Source organism: Trichomycterus rosablanca, chromosome 14, assembly GCF_030014385.1.
Source record: "Trichomycterus rosablanca isolate fTriRos1 chromosome 14, fTriRos1.hap1, whole genome shotgun sequence".
Classification (NCBI taxonomy): Eukaryota; Metazoa; Chordata; class Actinopteri; order Siluriformes; family Trichomycteridae; genus Trichomycterus; species Trichomycterus rosablanca.
This window is the reverse complement of record NC_086001.1, coordinates 23293600-23307281: the sequence shown is the minus strand read 5'-3', so window position 1 is coordinate 23307281 and position 13682 is coordinate 23293600. Positions and strand designations below refer to the sequence as shown.

The 13682-nt window shown below is 37.1% G+C and overlaps 1 long non-coding RNA gene, 5 other non-coding genes and 1 pseudogene across 6 annotated transcripts; 3 read left to right on the top strand and 4 right to left on the bottom strand.

Moving 5' to 3' along the window:
• Positions 1–13682, bottom strand: part of LOC134326216 (zinc finger protein 850-like) — an 81894-nt pseudogene that overhangs the window by 20074 nt on the left and 48138 nt on the right.
• Positions 316–1313, bottom strand: LOC134325957 (uncharacterized). The gene is made up of 3 exons (XR_010014433.1): positions 1227–1313; positions 436–498; positions 316–339 (listed from the first exon to the last, which is right to left on the bottom strand). It is a non-coding gene; the product is annotated as an uncharacterized LOC134325957 (long non-coding RNA).
• Positions 1856–1937, bottom strand: trnas-uga (transfer RNA serine (anticodon UGA)). Its single transcript has one exon. It is a non-coding gene; the product is annotated as a tRNA-Ser (tRNA).
• trnas-uga (transfer RNA serine (anticodon UGA)) lies at positions 2872–2953 on the bottom strand. Its single transcript has one exon. It is a non-coding gene; the product is annotated as a tRNA-Ser (tRNA).
• Positions 3188–3269, top strand: trnas-uga (transfer RNA serine (anticodon UGA)). Its single transcript has one exon. It is a non-coding gene; the product is annotated as a tRNA-Ser (tRNA).
• Positions 7875–7946, top strand: trnaq-cug (transfer RNA glutamine (anticodon CUG)). The gene has a single exon. It is a non-coding gene; the product is annotated as a tRNA-Gln (tRNA).
• trnaq-uug (transfer RNA glutamine (anticodon UUG)) lies at positions 8698–8769 on the top strand. The gene has a single exon. It is a non-coding gene; the product is annotated as a tRNA-Gln (tRNA).

Here is a 13682-nt window from a genome sequence, read left to right as displayed (position 1 = left end):
ATGCACAACATCATAATGAAACAGAGTGAGTCGTTTCTGACTCGTTAACTCAGTGATTCAGTTCGCAGCCACAGATGCGTAAATGCTCCGCAGGATCGAACAGCCTAACGGGCCGGTTTCATGTCCACTTCTTTACAGGTTGTAAAATCTACTAAAAAAAAGTACAAGTACACAAAAAACTCCTCAATTACAGTAACGCGAGTAAATGTCATTCCTTACTTTCCACCTCTGGGTTTGGGACACATTCTGAGTCTCTAGAGGATGAGTGTCTACGTGTCTGTGTAGTTTGGGTGTGATTTGTTAAATCATCTACTGTCACACTGCACCTGAAATAAACAGCTAACAATGCTACAAATCAGTAAATAATGTTCACAAGAACTTTTAAATAAAAAAGTTAAATGAGATGAAATCTGTAGAGCTGCTCTAAACATCTACCATTTCAGCCCCGCTGTCATGAAGTTCCCTCAGCTTCCTAATTCCTATTCATTCATGGAGACACTGGCACAAGATACAAACTGGTTTAACTAAATGTGAACTAGTTTAAAATGTTCAGTAACAATAATACCTCCAGTTACGTTCTATGTATATATTTTACCACTCTTAGAGGCTTCCAGGTTACAGTTTTCCATCTACATTAACAATACAAACATTAAAATTACAGATCTGTATTAACAAAACTTCTTGTGTTTTAGCCAACTTCTGTGCACTGATAAAAATAGATAATTCCATAGATAGTAAATACGCTATATGTGCATGCACAGTAGTGTAGGTTAGCTGTACGTTCATTAAATATACATTTAATGAAATGTATTTAATAATACAGATAAATAAAGCTCATCATGTATAACACAGACTGGTGAGTATAGAAACATAATTGTGTACATCAGGTTTGGATCCTGATTTGAAACAGTGGTTAATAGAAGTGCTTCAAAATATTTATCATATTTTGTCTGATTATCTGATTTAATATTAAAGGCTTGATTATTCAGGACTAGTTAGATTTCTGTAGCAGGATTAGTTTATTTCTGTTGCGAGTGTTTTGTCTGTAGCTCAGTAGGCAGAGCTCTGGGCTGTCAATTCCCAGTTGTGTATAGCAGAAATTGTTGGACCCTTGAGCATGGCTTTAACTCTCAAAGCTCTGACCCCAGCTTCTAAACAGACTAGCTGGAACATGTTGAGTAGTTTACTCAAAATAAACGTACACTCATTTGTGTGCATGTGTGTACCTGTACTCTGTGCTGTTGTACTTTTGATGATCCACCTGACCAGGCAGCAGTTCAGTATTGGTGAGAATGAAAGGCGTGGCTTGATGATGCGGAGATCAGCGCTGCTTCCTACCTGTGCCAGTGTCTGCCCGTCAGTACCAGAGTGTAAAACAGCGCCTACACACTTCTGACCCACAGCCTGAGAGAAAGAGAGAGGGAGGAGATGATGATGGTGTCAATGAAGCGGAAAAGTCGGACTAGTTTAATTACTTTAGGTTCCTTTTATAGATCTGGTAGATGGTGTTCGGGGCATTGATGGTGTTTGTGGGGTTGTTGGTGGTGCTGGTGGTGTTTATGACTCTCACTGTGGTTCAGTAGAGTTGGAAAAAAGGACAGAATCACAAATTCTGCTCTCTACCAGAAAATCCTGAGGTAAAGCGTTGCGTAATGTGATTTTATTGTGAACAGGATTTGACCCTAAACAGGGAGAAAGTTCAGTAGGATTCTTGTGGGACACAAAGAGGAAGGTTCACTTTATTTTCTGATATAAATATGTTACATTCATTATTATAATCTGAACACAATTATAAATTTTTATCAGTGTTAAATCTACAATTTGAAGGTGTGGCTCCTTAATTAAAGGTCCAGGCCGCTGTGAGCAGGGTTCTAACCTGCGCGGGGAGACCCCATTGGATTTCAAGTCCAACGCCTTAACCTCTCGGCCATCACAGCTGTATAAGGGATGATTCTTAGCTGTTTCCTGTACTGGGGTTTCCTAAATTCTGTTTTTTTTAACAATAATTTACATTATGAGACAGGATATAAACAGAATATAAAGAATATCAGACCAGCACGCCCACTTTAAAGTTAAATAATAATATAAGATTGTAATAAATGATAAAATTAGTTTAAAATCAGTTTTCTTACCTTCCGATCTTTTGCTCTTGCTGCTTTTTCTTGTTTGCATGTTTCCATGGTCTCCAGTCTGTGTGAAAGCCGCTGAGACGTTCCTCCAGTGTCGCAGTGCAGCTCAGTGATTTTGTGAAGCCGAGAGAGAGGAAAGGACAGAGCGAACCCGAGAGGGGGCGAAGAGACCGAACATCTCACGTGTCCTTCAGAGTAAGTCGTCCTATAGATCCGCTCACTACACAACAACTACGCAAACAATGAAGGTGCACAGAGACTGTTATAAAACTTTATTCATTCTTAAAATATCAATCTGTGTTTCTCTGGGATTTCAATCTTCCACCCAGTGACACTGAATTAGCAAAAAGCACAAACGTTTCATTTTACTTCAAACTGAGGTAAATAATAAACTCACAGCAGCAACAGTGAAACGTGGTGGTGGTAGTGTGATGATGTGGATGCTTTGCAGCTTCAGGGCCTGAGTGATATTACAGAACCATAAATTCTGCTCTCTATCTGAAAATCCTGATATATATATATATAAAGTTAATAAAATTAACACACTGTGGTTTGTGGTTTCAGTTAATTAAATTGAACAGAACCACAGATTCTGCTCTCAACCAGAAAATCCTGAGGTAAATATTGTGATGTTACGTATAGGAGGATAACTAGTTTTACATTAATCATGATCTGATTGCAATCATACAACTTTATCAGTGTTTATCAGTATATACGTTAAGCTTTCATTAAAACTCATGATTGCTGTGAGCAGGACTTGAACCTGCGCAGGGAGACCCCATTGGATTTCAAGTACAACGCCTTAACCACTCGGCCATCACAGCTGTACGGAGGTTGTAGACCTGAAGGTGTCTGGTACTTCCTACATTAATCAATCAAATTTGGAGCATTTGTGGGTCCATCCATCCTTATACTGTAAGTTTCCCTGAAGCAGCAAAGCATCCCCACATCATCACACTACCACCACCACACTTCACTGTTAGTATGATAATCATATTGTTGTTGATGTTGTTGTTGAATTGGTTAAGTTTTTGTTAGAGAGCTCCTGTGTTCCTCAGGCTATGATGGCCGAGTGGTTAAAGCGTTGGACTTGATATCCAATGGAGTCTCCCCGTGCAGGTTTGAACCCTGCTCACAGCGCTGCTCTGTGCTTGTATTAAAACATAAATAAATACACACGTGAGCAGGGGCGGCTCGTTCATTAGGGCGATCGTGCGACGCACCACCAAAGTGCGAAAGGGAAGAAATGTTTCTATCACATTCAACCAGTGTTAAACTAGCTGTGACTGTTCTGGAGTCTGTTTTGTCTCTGAATATCGCAGTCCAATCAGTGTGGAGTTGTGTTCCGTACAGTACCGGCCCTTTCGGGGCGATCAGGCTCTAACTGAAAATCGCCCCAGATCACTCTCATAGACTCTCATGTTAAAGCTCTTTTTTTTCGTATTGAGGGCGCTCTAATGCATTTTGAATGACTTCCGGAAGGGCTCGCACTTACGTGCCTGCGTCACACATAATCGTTCCTTATTTGGAAACTAAACGTGGTGTTCCATATTTTTATCAATGGGAGATAAACGCTGCAGATTAGACTGAGACAGCACGATTATGTATGAAACTGCTGCTACCGCGGGAATTAAAAGGGGTTCGGTTATTATTGTAAGTAGTGTTCACTTTTAGTCTTAGTAACGCCGTGTGTAGGGCGAAAGTAAAGTAACACAAGCAGGGCCAGCACTTTCCTCACTGCCCCCCTAAGCAATGCAGTCCAGAACCGGGGCTACATGTCTGTGTGAAGATGGATCATGTAAAAATGTTGTTTACACCATTGAGAAAAAATTTTACATGATGTTCTTTATGCATGTTGTTTTGCCTAAAATATGGTTTTGATTTATTATTATAAAGAATGAAAATAATAAATGTTAAACAGCCTAAATAAAACTGTGTATGACCCGTTATATTTTTTATAGCCTACGGTTAGGGTTGCACAGTTCTGAAAGTTTGCAACCCTAGTTGGAGCAGCTAGCACCTAAAATAAAATGCTATCTGATGAAGACTATTAAATTGTTAGTGTGAAGGCTTTACTTAAAATTATCATATTATTATTATTATTATTATTAGTTATTATTATTATTGTTATTATTGTTATTATCTCCACGTTCAAAGTTATTTGTGAGGGCAAACTGACAGATGACTTAAGATGTTAATTATTTAAGCATTAATTTACCCATTGAACGGGTCACCTTGGCCATCATCGCAACAATTGCCCCCCCTGAGAGATTTGTCAGGAGCCGCCACTGCACGTGAGTGATCAAACTCATTCTTCATGGAGTTTGCACTGTAAAAAATGTGGTGTTGAAATTACTTAAAAAATTTAAGGCAATAGTTTGCATGGATCTTTTTGAGTTGAATTAACTTTCTGTTTTATTAAGTAAATGGAACCTATCTAAGCCACTTAAAATATACTTAAATACATTATCACAGTATAACTAAAATCACTACGTTGAGTCAACTTAAATATTTTTAAGTTGAATCTACTCAGGTTTTGTAATAAACACAACTAAATAAAGTCAAAATGAAGGACTACAAATTCAAGTTGTACCAACTCATTTTTTTAAGTTCTACCAACATAGAAAGATCCATGCAAACTATTGCCTTAATTTTTTTGCTTTTGTATTACTTAAAATATAAGCACACTTAACTACCACTCAAATAAATCAATTTCCAGTCATCAAATACAATATCTGCATTTATTAAAAGTGCAAACAATTAACAAGCAGCAAAAGGGCTTGCATATATATATATATATATATATATATATATATATATATATATATATAGTACAATCAAATAGTAATTGTAATTTTGTCCAACTTTAAATAGTGATTTGAGTGAACTAACAACCTAACTTAGCAAAGTAAGTTGCACAACTGCTTAAAAAGGTGAGGCAGCCGGTTGCCTTACATTTTCAAGTCAGATTAACCTTTAGATTTTTAAGGCTGACTAAACATTTTACTTTTAGTTTACTAAACTGTGTTTTTTTTAACTAAAAAAATGTTACTAAATGTTTTTTTTACAGGCAAAAGTTTTTTACATATCTGAACTGGCAGTTGGTAGCTCAGTGGTTAAGGTACTGGTCTAGTTGCTGGTTCAAGCGCCACCACCACTAAGTTGCCACTGTTGGGGCCCTGAGCAAGGCCCTTAAACCTCAATTGCTTGTATTGTATTCAGCCACAATTGTAAGCCTATCTGAGTAAAAACATCTGCAAAATGACAAAAATGTAAATGAATATGTTACGCTCTTAACAAGTAGCTATGAAAGAAATTTAAGACAATTTAAGAAAATTTTATTAAAACGTTTATTTGACTTTAACAACAGACATTTATTTTAAGCCATAAACCTGTGCCACTCCAGCAAAAGTATAATTAGCATCAATAAACAAACTAGTTTTCTAGTATAGTAAGCAGAGTCAGGATACAAACACGGCAATGGCCAGGAGCGCCCTTGGTAATGACACAATCTGTAATGTTTCAGTAGTACTTCTGAACTGGGATTGCATTGCATATCAATCTGCAATAAAAAACACAAACAATTTTAAAATAATATATTTACATTTAAACAATATGATGATTTAGCTCTCGTTTAATAATCAATTAAGACAGGCACAGTAAATCAGCTAAAGTTGAAGCATGTAAGCAAAATTCCAATAAATTGACAATAACCATATTAATGTTTAAGTTTGCACCTATAGCTAACTATGAATACCATGAATAAGGCCCTACCTAATTCACAGTCGTGAAAATCACATCAAATGAGCCGCTTACTTACAATCATACTGCATCATAATTAAGTGTAACAGACTGTTTTGTAATGTGCTGTACCACAGACAAGTTTAGCTTATTAAGCTAACACAGTTAGCCCCAGGCCATTCAAACCAATGGGCATCATAACCCGCTAGCATATCAGCTAACATCGCTCTCTGTGTACCGAAAATGGTTAAATTGTCACCGACAAGCCCAAATTTGCAAATAGATTACACTTGTGAACCTTTATATAAATTAACAATTTGAAAAGAACTCGCACTCGTCTGCCATACAATATTTGAAATTTTGGTTGAGAAAATACGTGAAACTAAAATGCTGTTCCCCTCGTTATTCAGTCAGTTTATTGTTTATGCATTTGTTTAGGCATTTGTTAAGTTTTAAACATAACTTGTATTATGTTGAATAGCTGAATACCTACCACAGGGCAGGTCAGGGCAAAATCCAAAACTTCAGGGTCATCCTCGTCCGTTACAACTCAACTCGGAGAAGTGCGCATGCGCAGTCACAGAACGCAGAGCTTCTGATGCTCTTCTCTTCTTTGCTTCGTTCAGACAACTCAGATATTTTAGTTGGCGCAACTCAAAATTGGTATGATGTTGTACTAAAGCAAAAATAATGCGTTGAAAAAGCTTACAATTTTGAGTTTGTCTAAAATAATGTCTCTTTAGGTTGCCCAAACTCAAAAATTTGAACAAATGTAACCAACTTTTTTTTTTCTTGTTGAACTGACTTATTATATTACGTTTAATTTACTAATGTGCTGAATCATTTTTTAGAGTGTATTTATTCTATTACTCATGTCTAATGTTACAGCTACATATACCTACTCTTTTTGTAATCCGATTTTTTTTTCAGTATCAGCAATGAGAAACCCGCTGCTCCCCACTCCAAATGAGGCTGAAGCTGAGAAGATAATTAAAGAGTGGCTTCGCCTTTCCAGTGACAGGCTCAGAAAAAGGCAGCGATAGTTTTTACATTTATTTTATGTTTTATATATATAATAGTTTATGTATATATAAATACTTGTAAATTTTTTTTTTTAAGTTAAGGCTAAGTTAGTAGTATGTAAGTTATTATATATTTATATGTGTATGTTAAAATAAGAAACATTTTATATCAAATGTTTTACATAATTTTGCAATTTTTTAACATTTTTAATTCCTAATAAAAGTTTATTGTTAAACCTTTCATAATTTGAACTCAGTTTTGCTAAAAGACAAAACACAAAATAAAAATAAAACATTAAAACAAGACTGTGATAGAAGTAGTACAGAATTCATGTCGCCGAAAGGGAGTTTGGAAAATACGTCGCGGATACACCGGATCAGCGTCGTTTTAATGGCGCTTTTTCAAAGCTACGTAGTGCCAATGTGCAAACGACATAAATACTATGTAACACCAACCATTCTAAGTAGGGAGCAGCGACGTATTTGTGCTGTCTGGGTAGTGGTGTGCGATACTGCTAAATTTGGTATCGATACGATAGCAAGTAAATACAGGGTCAGTATCGCCGATATCGATCCGATACCGATACTTAGTACTTACTTTCATGTAAGGAAGAGCATTGTATCATGATTTATGAGGTGAATGTATCATCAATTTGCTTTGACTAATAAATGATTTTGTGTTAATTAGTTAATCATGTGCAGTGAAAACCCACTACAGTTTATAGGTAAATAAAAAGTAATTTTATTAATGTAATAAACTTTAATGAAGTCTGGGGTTTTTGTTGAGAAACAATTATATAATAAGAAACATAATTCCCCCTCTCATTGTACACTCTGACTTTTTGTAAAATAAAGTAGTGAAAAATATTAAATGACATGTTAACTTCCATCTATCCATCCAGCTTAAATACCATAAATACTACATAAAACATGTGGAGCTAATGGTGTAATTATTAACCTTTGTGTTCAGTTCTTCTTTTGTGGTTCCATGGTGTAATGGTAAGCACTCTGGACTCTGAATCCAGTGATCCGAGTTCAAATCTCGGTGGAACCTGGTTTTATTTAGGTAAAAACACTGTTATCAATGATGAGAAGACAATAGTGTTCCACATATGACTGCTCTATGCCAAACTAGAACACAAAGTGGCAAGTCATTGTTTACAGCGAAATCTACTGGCCAACTGGGTCCTGAACTTAGTGCAATCTTCCAACAGTGGAACGTTTTGTTGTGATTTTGATACTTGGGTGGCAATGTTTAACTAAAATTACTTTTATTTAGTGTTTAAAACCTGTAAATTACCTCAGTTTAAATAACTTGAGATGTAAAAGTAAAGTCTGAAGTTGTGTATTTTTGCTTTATTTACTCAGCAAATGGTGAATCATTACGTTTAGTTTTCATGGTGTCAGGGTTCCATGGTGTAATGGTTAGCACTCTGGACTCTGAATTCAGCGACAAGAGTTCAAATCCCGGTGGTACCTTACTGCTTTTATTTGGAGCCCGGTGTGAGGTCCAAGATTGAGAAACATTAGCAGTTTCAGGATGGTAGCATTCAGCGCATGTACAGTACAACAGAGCATCACAATTGCTTGTGCTAGTTTAGAGTCACCTTAAATGACAGGTTAATTTCCATCCATTCATCCAGCTTGAATATCATAATAGCACTAGTAGTGTTATAGTGTTCCACATGTGACTGCGCCATCCCAAAATATAATCACAAATCATTGTTTACAGCGCCATCTAACAGCCAACTTGCTCTTAAATGACTAATTATTAACTTTTGAGCTTAAGTAAGACCTGACTGTGTGGTTCCATGGTGTAATGGTTAGCACTCTGGACTTTGAATCCAGTGATTCGAGTTCAAATCTCGGTGGAACCTGGTTTTATTTAGGTAAAAACACTGTTATCAATGCTGAGTAGAGAATAGTGTTCCACATGTGACTGCTCTATGCTGAATTGTAACAACAAAAGGCAAATCATTGTTTACAGCGCCGTCTACCTAAAGGTTTAGAAACATTAGCACTTTCAGGATGGTAGCGGTCAGCGCATGTGGAAGTACAACAGAGCGCTTGTGGGGTGTAGACCACAACTGTTTGTGCTAGTAGTGTAAACCAAGCAGATCACCATTCAGGAAGGTATATCAGTGCCAAAATACGAGCCAGTTTGTTCAGTAAAACTTTATAGGCCAACAGCAGCGAATAAACTTAAGAGTCACCTTAGATTACATGTTAACTTCCATCTATCCATCCAGCTTAAATACCATAAACACTACATACAAAACATGTGGAGCTATTCTTACTACAGTAAAACACACTGAACTGACTTTTAAAGTGAAGTTTAAACTGTTGTACAGAGATTGTTCCGTCTAGTGGTGCTAGATAAATTACAGCTTGTTGCTTAGGTACAGATTTGTGACATTATTATTAAATTGTTGTTGTTGTGTTTGTTGTTATTTTTTAACTGTTCATGTTTTTAAGTGTGAAACCATAAACAGCACCGTCTATAGATAAATGAATCACCTTGTGCTTCCACTTGAGATTTTTGTTTACGTGAACAATGTCTGAAATTTGCAGAGCTTGATTAGTTTGTAATATGTGTTAAGATGATGAATGAACCTAAACACTTGCTTTTGAATTTTAAGTTTTGATTTATTTATTTTAGTTTCAATACAACGTGACACCGGCAAGATAAAGAAAGCAAAAATAAAGTGTCCCAAGTGTTTTTGTAACGTGTTGTAAACCTGCAATGGCAACTGTTTTTGGTATACAGGAAAGAAAAGGCTGAATGCAGGTGAAAATGTGGTATTTGGCAACCAGCACTGTGTAAATATTGGACAGCTGAACCCGGATAGCTGAAGATTTACCAGGATGCTGGTTCACTACCTGCTGTAATGATTCCCAAGCTGAGGGACACTGTTTAGTAAAGTGTAAATCAAAGCAATAAAAAGCTCTAAAACAAACATCCACTGCTTGGATAAGAGACGCTGCTCTACAGGACTGTAATAAACTGAGAAAAATGTTCACGTCCAAGCTCTAATACCAACAGGAAGAGCTTCCTCTGTTCCTACTGCTGCAAATACTCAACCATGTTGGAACCAGACTGTTATAACAAACATTTCATTCTCCTTGTTTCTTGGTCTCCAGAAGACACTTCAGAACAGCAAGAGTTGGAGCTTCATCTCTGTAACCAGACTCAGTTCCAGAACTCTTTCATTTCTGCAGGTTTTGTAGATAAAGAGCTCTTGGAAGCATCGATTTGTTCCTCTGCTCTCCGAGGTCGTCTTTTCAGCTCACTGTGCACAACAACATCTACATCAACTGGACAGTCAATCACAAAATGTTCAGTCTAATGACTTTAACCTTGTAGAAACAGAAATGTAAAACTGTAATATGGGTGAACAAGTCGAACACTTTTTGTAATAACATTTGTCCACTGCAGACCCTTTAAGTGATTTTTTTGTAGATTGCTCCAGTGTGGAATGAAAAAGAATGATGGTGATGCTGGAAGACACTGGGTGAAGAATTCCTCGTTACTCTCATAACTCACATCATCCTCATCCTGAACATCTTTTACTTCCTGCAGCTTCTCCTGCAACTGAATCCTAACAAAACGTAACATAAACTTTAATATGAAATCAACCACTCGTAGTCACCATGTACTGACAGTGTTTACAGTGTACTTTGTAGTGGTTGTTGTGTTAGAAAACATTGCAGAATTTCTTCTTAGCAAAGAAACCCTTTTATACCCTGATTATTTATTATATTTATATAAAGATTATAATGTTTAGTTATCATCCTTATCTAACCTGTTTGATTTGGTTATTTTATTGGACTGAAAAAAAAACTGGTCTGTATAGAATCAAATAGACACTTTATATAAGTTTACCATCCCATTACTTCATAATCCTACAGTAAAATACTTAAACGCTTCAAAAATATGATGAATTTATATGATTGTTTGATTTGCTTATTTTATGGAGTTTTAAATGTTTCCATTTGCATCATTTTCTAATTTCTTTAAATCATCAAGGTAAAAACAGTAGATGTGGTATTATGAGTCAGTAGGACAGTTATTTAAATATAGTGGATTTAACTGAAAGCAGGTTTCTTTATTTTTAATACCAAAGAAGGTCTGAATTTCAAACATGTAGATTGTTGTACATTTAGACTAGAATAGCTCACCTACCATACTGCGCTCCATGTGTCTCCTACATGCAGTAATACCACAGTAATACTCAGTATGAGCAGAAAGACGCGACTAACTTACACTTTTACATTTAGTTCTTATTGTTATATTTTAAATTGTGTTTGTTTGTAAACTGTGAATTAGTTCTTAATCTGGGGGGTATTCCAGAAAGCGGGTTAAGTGATTAAACTGGGTAAGTTAACTCAGAATTAATGAAAACTTGAGGTTTTCCGTTCCAGAAACCGAGATTAAAGAGAGTCTGTGTCAGTTACTATAGCAACTTACACTCCGAAGCTAACCTGCTCGCTGGCAGGTTAACTTAAACCTAACCCGGGGTTACTCACACTTCTCTCATGTAAACCTGCCATGTTCTTTACTCGAGGATCCAGTGGATCCCGACGCGCTAATTATTCGAAGAGATCTTAATCAGGAACGAGTCATTAAACTCAGATTAGTCATTTCCGGATGGATTTATTCGCAAACCTTTCCGTTTTTATCAGTCAGTCAGTTCGGGGAGAGTGGGGACGGTTGCCACAAGGGGCAGCTGCAACATTATTAATCACAATAATCACACTATTAATAAAAAGGCTTGTTACAACATTAATTATAACATTATGGATGGAATGTTATGGATTAATATAGAACACCTTTAACACACACACACACACACAGTTTAGTAAGCTAAAATCATTTGTGGTTTAAATTGATTGTAGTAATTAACCCCAAACATGATTGTTACTTAAAACAGGGCCTATATATACAGTGTATCACAAAAGTGAGTACACCCCTCACATTTCTGCAGATATTTAAGTATATCTTTTCATGGGACAACACTGACAAAATGACACTTTGACACAATGAAAAGTAGTCTGTGTGCAGCTTATATAACAGTGTAAATTTATTCTTACCTCAAAATAACTCAATATACAGCCATTAATGTCTAAACAGCCGGCAACAAAAGTGAGTACACCCCTAAGAGACTACACCCCTAAATGTCCAAATTGAGCACTGCTTGTCATTTTCCCTCCAAAATGTCATGTGATTTGTTAGTGTTACTAGGTCTCAGGTGTGCATAGGGAGCAGGTGTGTTCAATTTAGTAGTACAGCTCTCACACTCTCTCATACTGGTCACTGAAAGTTCCAACATGGCACCTCATGGCAAAAAACTCTCTGAGGATCTTAAAAGACGAATTGTTGTGCTACATGAAGATGGCCAAGGCTACAAGAAGATTGCCAACACCCTGAAACTGAGCTGCAGCACAGTGGCCAAGATCATCCAGCGTTTTAAAAGAGCAGGGTCCACTCAAAACAGACCTCGCGTTGGTTGTCCAAAGAAGCTGAGTGCACGTGCTCAGCATCACATCCAACTGCTGTCTTTGAAAGATAGGCGCAAGAGTGCTGTCAGCATTGCTGCAGAGATTGAAAAGGTGGGGGGTCAGCCTGTCAGTGCTCAGACCATACGCCGCACACTACATCAAATTGGTCTGCATGGCTATCACCCCAGAAGGAAGCCTCTTCTGAAGTCTCTACACAAAAAAGCCCTCAAACAGTTTGCTGAAGACATGTCAACAAAGGACATGGATTACTGGAACCATGTCCTATGGTCTGATGAGACCAAGATTAATTTATTTGGTTCAGATGGTCTCAAGCATGTGTGGCGGCAATCAGGTGAGGAGTACAAAGATAAGTGTGTCATGCCTACAGTCAAGCATGGTGGTGGGAATGCCATGGTCTGGGGCTGCATGAGTGCAGCAGGTGTTGGGGAGTTACATTTCATTGAGGGACACATGAACTCCGATATGTACTGTGAAATACTGAAGCAGAGCATGATCCCCTCCCTCCGGAAACTGGGTCGCAGGGCAGTGTTCCAGCATGATAATGACCCCAAACACACCTCTAAGACGACCACTGCTTTATTGAAGAGGCTGAGGGTAAAGGTGATGGACTGGCCAAGCATGTCTCCAGACCTAAACCCAATAGAACATCTTTGGGGCATCCTCAAGCGGAAGGTGGAGGAGCGCAAAGTCTCGAATATCCGCCAGCTCCGTGATGTCGTCATGGAGGAGTGGAAAAGCATTCCAGTGGCAACCTGTGAAGCTCTGGTAAACTCCATGCCCAGGAGAGTTAAGGCAGTTCTGGGAAATAATGGTGGCCACACAAAATATTGACACTTCAGGAACTTTCACTAAGGGGTGTACTCACTTTTGTTGCCGGTGGTTTAGACATTAATGGCTGTATATTGAGTTATTTTGAGGGAAGAATAAATTTACACTGTTATATAAGCTGCACACAGACTACTTTTCATTGTGTCAAAGTGTCATTTTGTCAGTGTTGTCCCATGAAAAGATATACTTAAATATCTGCAGAAATGTGAGGGGTGTACTCACTTTTGTGATACACTGTATATATACAGTATATATATATATATATACAGTATATATATATATATACAGTATATATATATATATATATATATATATACATATATATATATATATATATATATATATATATATATAAACCCTATCTGTACAAAAAAGGTCTTTGCAAAATTATGTTAAAGAATGATTTTACTACATATCAATGAATGTTGCAACTGCCCTGTTA